Source organism: Mesocricetus auratus, unplaced genomic scaffold, assembly GCF_017639785.1.
Source record: "Mesocricetus auratus isolate SY011 unplaced genomic scaffold, BCM_Maur_2.0 Super-Scaffold_15014, whole genome shotgun sequence".
In the NCBI taxonomy this organism is placed as follows: Eukaryota; Metazoa; Chordata; class Mammalia; order Rodentia; family Cricetidae; genus Mesocricetus; species Mesocricetus auratus.
Genome location: NW_024429186.1, coordinates 61,649,941 through 61,655,940, shown reverse-complemented (window position 1 = coordinate 61,655,940; position 6,000 = coordinate 61,649,941).

Here is a 6,000-nt window from a genome sequence, read left to right as displayed (position 1 = left end):
GCATGTATAAGTTCTGTTACTTTAGAATGAAATTTACACAGCATGCTTCACCAAAAAAGTCATAATTAAGGTTGCCTGTCTAAAATTGTTTACAACAATAAAACAAATATCATTAACCTAAGGGTTCAAAACTATCTAAATGCGTGCAAATAGATCTAAATGACAGCTATAAATTCTTTGAATTTTTATGTATATGCAAATGTGTATATAGTATTTCTACATGTATGTTTATATTAATACAAGTGTGTGCATTATGTACACAGTACCAATTTGACTTAGAAATAAATAGAACCAGGTGGTGGTAGTGCACGCCTTTAATCCTAGTACTTGGGAGGCAGAGGCAAGCAGATCTCTGTGAGTCAGAGGCCAGCCTGGTCTACAAAGAGAGTTCCAGAACAGCCAGAGCTGTTACCTAGAGAAACTCTGTCTTGAAAAACCAAAATAAACAAACAAATTAATCACCCTAAATAAAATCAGTTTTCAAAGTTTATTTGGCTTGGAAAAATCTTAGTCATGTTATACCAACCAAGTAATTTTCTTTTCTCAGATTTTTATTTGTTTTATGCAAATGAGCATTTTTGCCCCCTGTGTATGTCCGTGTATCACATTTGTGTAGTGCCCCTGGAGGTCAGGACAGGACTATGGATCCCCTGGAACTGAAGTTATGAATGATCGTGAGCCACCTTGTGGATGCTGGGAATGGAATCCTAGTCCCCTATAAAAGCAGCAAGTGCTCTTAACCACTCAGCCATCTCTCAAGTTTCCAATTGGATCATTTTCGTTAGCTGTCTGTGTCCTGTGTCATTTCTAAATAAGTTAAAGTACTAAAATGTTGGTTGTTAAATGTAAGTATGAAATTTATTTGTTCTAACATTTTATTTTATGTGATCAAAAAGATAATATGAAGTCTGTTTCCACATTCAAGTACTATGTCAGTGAAAATGTATTCCTTTTATAAATTGGTACTGGCCTATAGGCTGATTCATAATTGCTGAGTATTAATATACACTAACTAAACATCAAAAGGAAAGCAGCACAGCTGAGGGTATTGCCCAGTGGCAGAGTACTTACCGTTCATGCCCTGAATTTGGTCTCCAATACCAGGAAAATGGGGAGGGGACAGGTCTATCTGAGATATAGCTTATAAAGAAAGTTGTAAGTATGGAACATGCATGAGTATGGAAAGCTATAAGTGATTGCTTTTGGTAAAGGAAGAGAGCATGGTTTTTATTTAAAAGAAAATGATAAGGAAATAGTTTTGTACTGAATTCAAAATGACAAGGAGAAAGTTCTAGGACACAATTGATGGTTTAAGCAAACCATGGAGGACCTGAGAAATCTGGAAAAGGCTCATGGAAGGAGACTCTTAGGAAAACAATTTTATGCTTGGTCAAGTTGATTAAAATTAAAAGGAATTTTATAGCTTAAACTTTTATATCAAAATCACACTAATGTAAAACCAAAATATAACCCTCTGTGTTAAAATAAGGTTATCTATAGTATTGATTTTCTCTTAATAGAAAGCATAAACTGTACCATTTCTTCATTTTTAGGTAAATAGCCTGGAAAACAAAGATTCTGTATTTTAAGATAATTTTTTGCTCTTTGTGTTATTTTTAATAATTTTTCTTATGGAATGTAAGACTTCTCAATCTTGAAAAAGTTAAGTTTTCTTTAAAATGATATAACCTTCAGTTGCCTTTGCAAACCTTTATTTCACCGACTCAGTATTTTTGCGTTTTTAATACATTACCAAAAAATTTTATTTGCAAGTAGCTTTGGGATTTCCAGAGGGCCCCCTAAAGTCCAAAGTTAATTAGACTTTTATTTATACAAAGCTGAGATGCCTAGAGATATGTTAAGGCTTTAGTGTCAGATACAGCATAGATAACATTCTGTGTTACCAGTCAGACTTCAAAGTACATAATTACTGTCTGCTCCAGGAGTAGCCAGACTTGTCAGATGTTTCGTGAGGTCACCTCTTTAGCCATGGCAACATTAAGCCTCGTCCAAAATGAAACTGTTTTATTCTAGTTCCTTTCTCGAAGCTTCTTGTAAGCAACAACAACAACAACAAAAATCAATCCCACGATAAGTATTATGTCTTTAAGAAGTTTCACAGAGCTGGGCAGTGGTGGCACACATCTTTAATCCCAGCACTCAGGAGGCAGAAGCAAGTGGATCTCTGTGAGTTCAAGGCCAGCCTGGTCTACAGAGCAAGTGACAGGACAGGCTCCAAAGCTCCACAGAGAAACTCTGTCTCAAAAAACAAACAAACAAAAGCTTCACAGAGAAGTCTTTTCAACTTGATAGGATCTAAAACCTCCCAGGAAATCACCTAGAAACACTCAGGCTTCTGGGCATTCCTGTGAGGAATTTCCTAGATTAGGTGACTAGGTGCATCCCACACTGTGAGCAGCACCTTCCCCTGGGCTGTGTGAAAACCAGACAGCAAGCTGAGCACCAGGGTTCACCTCTCTCTGCCTCCTGATTATGGATGCAATGTGACCAGCCACCTCAAGTCCCTGCCAGCGTGAGGGACTACAGCCTCCACCTCTGAGCCTAAAGACACCTTTGTCCCGACTCTAGAGATCCCCCTTGGAGAGCCTTACCCTCCCTGGGGAATGGAGTGGGGATTGGGTGGGGGGGGAGCGGGCATGGAGTGGAGGGAAAGGGAGCTGGGACTGACATGGGCACAAGCTTGTTTCTAATTTAAATATATAATAAAAAAGTGTTTCAAAAAAGGAAAGAAAGAAACCTTGTCCCTTAAGTCCTGTTTGTCAGTGTGTGTTGTCACAGCAGCACGACAAGCGCCAAGGACTCTGGCAAAGGTGGGCTTCTGCTGACTGTGAGATCACAGCACTGGACTCACAGGAAGCGCCATAACTGCTGCGGGGGAGTGGGGGGGGGGGCTTGTGGGTTTAGAAAATCACTAACCTGGCTGGGCGCTGCCCTTTAACCCTTTAACCCCAGCACTCGGGAGGCAGAGGCAGGCAGACCTATGTGAGTTCATGGCCTGCCTGGTCTACAGAGCGAGCACCTGGACAGGCTCTAACGCTACACAGAGAAACCCTGACTCAAAAGAGAGAGAGAGAGAGAGACAGAGACAGAGAGACAGAGAGAGACAGAGACAGAGACAGACAGAGAGAGAGAGACAGAGAGAGAGACAGACAGAGACAGAGAGAGAGAGAGAGGGAGAGAGAGAGAGAGAGAGAGAATCAGGTGGAACAAGAATGGGCACAAAACTGAACTGACAGAGTTAGAAAAATAAACAAAAAGAAGCTACGAGTCTCTGACTTTTCTGGGGGGAATTAAAATGGCCCCCACTCTGCCTGAAATCAGTCAGGAAACACCTTTTATGGCGTATACTCCAACACCCAGGCTCAAATATAATGGACTTTTCTGGGCTGAGGACTCAGCCTGGACCCTTGTATTCTATTACTGACCTGTGCCCACAGTTTCTGTAGTATAATATTTATTTGGTTGTCTTTATATCATGAACGTGTCATGCCAGAAACATAGATGGCCATGTTTATGTCTTCCCACATCTGAATTTATTAACTAACAACAGATTCACAAGCTGTGTGAGTTTTATTGGCAGCGTCTTGTCAAGTAGTCCCAGTTTCCCTTGAAAGTTCGCTACTGGCAAACACAAGTTATTTTATTATAATCTTAATTACAAATATTAACTCTCAGATTGCACATTACACAGCACACAGTCAATATATCTATGTAGGCATGTGAGGCTGTGGCAGAGTTCAAGTTCAGAGAGGCCCTCCTCGAGTCCTGGAGGCGGGCAGAACGCTTAAAAGAGATGCAAAGAGAATTGGCAGGAGTTAAACAATGAGCCTTGTTGAAAACCAGCCGGAAAGAGAGGACGTCTTCTGTGGGTGCTGCTGCTGCTGAGCCACAGGTTTGAACCCAGCCTCGGGGTTGAATTTTGGAAGCTAGCGGGGGAGGGTACCATGGAGGTTGCAGAAGTAGGGTGCAGAACCCAGTCTAGACAGAGGCAGAAGAAAGCATGGAAACACAAGTGGAGAAAGAACCGAGATAAACCAGCGCTTGCCTGTCAGTCACTTAGCACGCACCCAGGAGGTCACATGACAGGTGGTGGGGCCACTCCATCTCAGAGGTAGATGTCATCCTCCTTCTTGCTCTTCCTCCCTTTGGAGGCAGCATCTCTCTATGTAGCCCTGGCTATCTATCCTGTGGACCAGGTTATCTTCAAGCTCACATCTGCCTGCCTCTGTCTCCTGAGTGCTGGAGTTAGAGGCATGTGCTGCCACATCCATTTGGTAGATGTCCCCTTCCTTGGACCGGTGTGTTTGGTAAGTTCTTGGGCCTGGTCTTTGTGTGGTTTGCTTTTCTTCCCCTTCAGACTGCCGCTTCCCCTTCTCATCGCTCCAAAAGAGGAGGGAGGCCAGGGCTAGTAAAGTCAGGTAAGCTGACCGGAAAGTTAACAGCTGACAACGTCTCCAAGACGTTAAGACACAGGAAACCCCTGATAAGAAGATCAACACACGTGCTGTTTACAACTTAGAGACACAGCAGGACAGCTCTGCGTGCAGAGTCTCCCACTATTAAACTTCTCTTCTCTGCCCTCCCAAGCCCCTGCGCCTGGGTACATAGTCTCCACTCTTTTGAGATGCCGCACACTGCTCTGACAGAAGGACATCTGCCATGTAGCAGTCGGTCACCTCTTATTTTCAATTTCACATCACCTCAATCAATCAGACGGCAAAAGGCATCAGTGGAGCAAAGTAGCACCAAGAGCCAGCCCCGCGTGCAAGAGAGGACATTGCATCGCCTCCTCATGGTTTCAGCACTCTACCCGTTCAGAGAAGCATCTCCAGTAGCAAACCATAGACAAGATGCATAAAAGTCTAGTCGTCCCGGTATTGCAGCCCTGTGCTCCTAGAATCCCAATGTGCTTTGATGCACTCATAAGGTCCCACCTTCTTCACTTTAAGGAGAAGTTAGTTATTAGTCTGTGCTTTGTGGGTGCTGGAAGAATGGTGGTGCTTTATGTGCACACCATTCAGAGTCATCTGGCTTGGTGTTTGCACTCCAAAGGAAGCTCAGTGCTATTTGTAAACCGGTCTCCCCAGCCGAGGCACAGCCTGAAAACACAGTTTTACATAAAACGGCATAAGCTAGAGTGAGGCAGGGCCTGACCTCGACTCTTGGCAGACAGGCATTTCAAGCTATTCTTTGGCTAATTGTCATTGCCTATTTTGTCTTTGCCCTGTTTGAACTACTTCTGGCTTGTATACCCCATTGTTTCAGAACACTAGAAAAACTGAAAATTATGGTGACCTGGTAACGGGACATGAGTCAGCAAGTCGCCATACATAAGAAGCAGTTTTTTTTTGTTTTTTTTTTTTTTTTTGGTTTTTCGAGACAGGGTTTCTCTGTGGCTTTGGAGGCTGTCCTGGAATTCGCTCTGTAGACCAGGCTGGCCTCGAACTCACAGAGATCCGCCTGCCTCTGCCTCCCAAGTGCTGGGATTAAAGGCGTGCACCACCAATGCCCGGCTAAGAAGCAGTTTTTATAAACAAACAGGTAGCAACCCTTAAAACTGCCCATAACCCAGTTGCGATGGCACAGCCCTGTGATACTAGCACTTGGGAGGCTGAAGCAGTATAATTATTAGTTCAAGACTAGCCTAGGCTACATACACAGCAAGACCCTGACATAGAACTGTAGATTGTTACATGTACATACAAATGCAATAACCAAAAAAATGTGAAAAATAAATATGCAAAATACAAGTTTACAGGTTGATTGCACAGATCAAAAGTTGATGGGGGGGGACTATAAATCAGTATTGTCCATGTAAAAGCATTACATGGAATTTCATACTTATTTCCTGCTCACAAATTCTAAAGGGCCAGGATAGAGTTGCAATGCAAAGTGCATTCACACTCTTCGACCACTGTGGACTTTTTTTAAAGCATAAATAAAAGCCACAGCTTCTGGGAATTATCCTTTTGTGCCCTT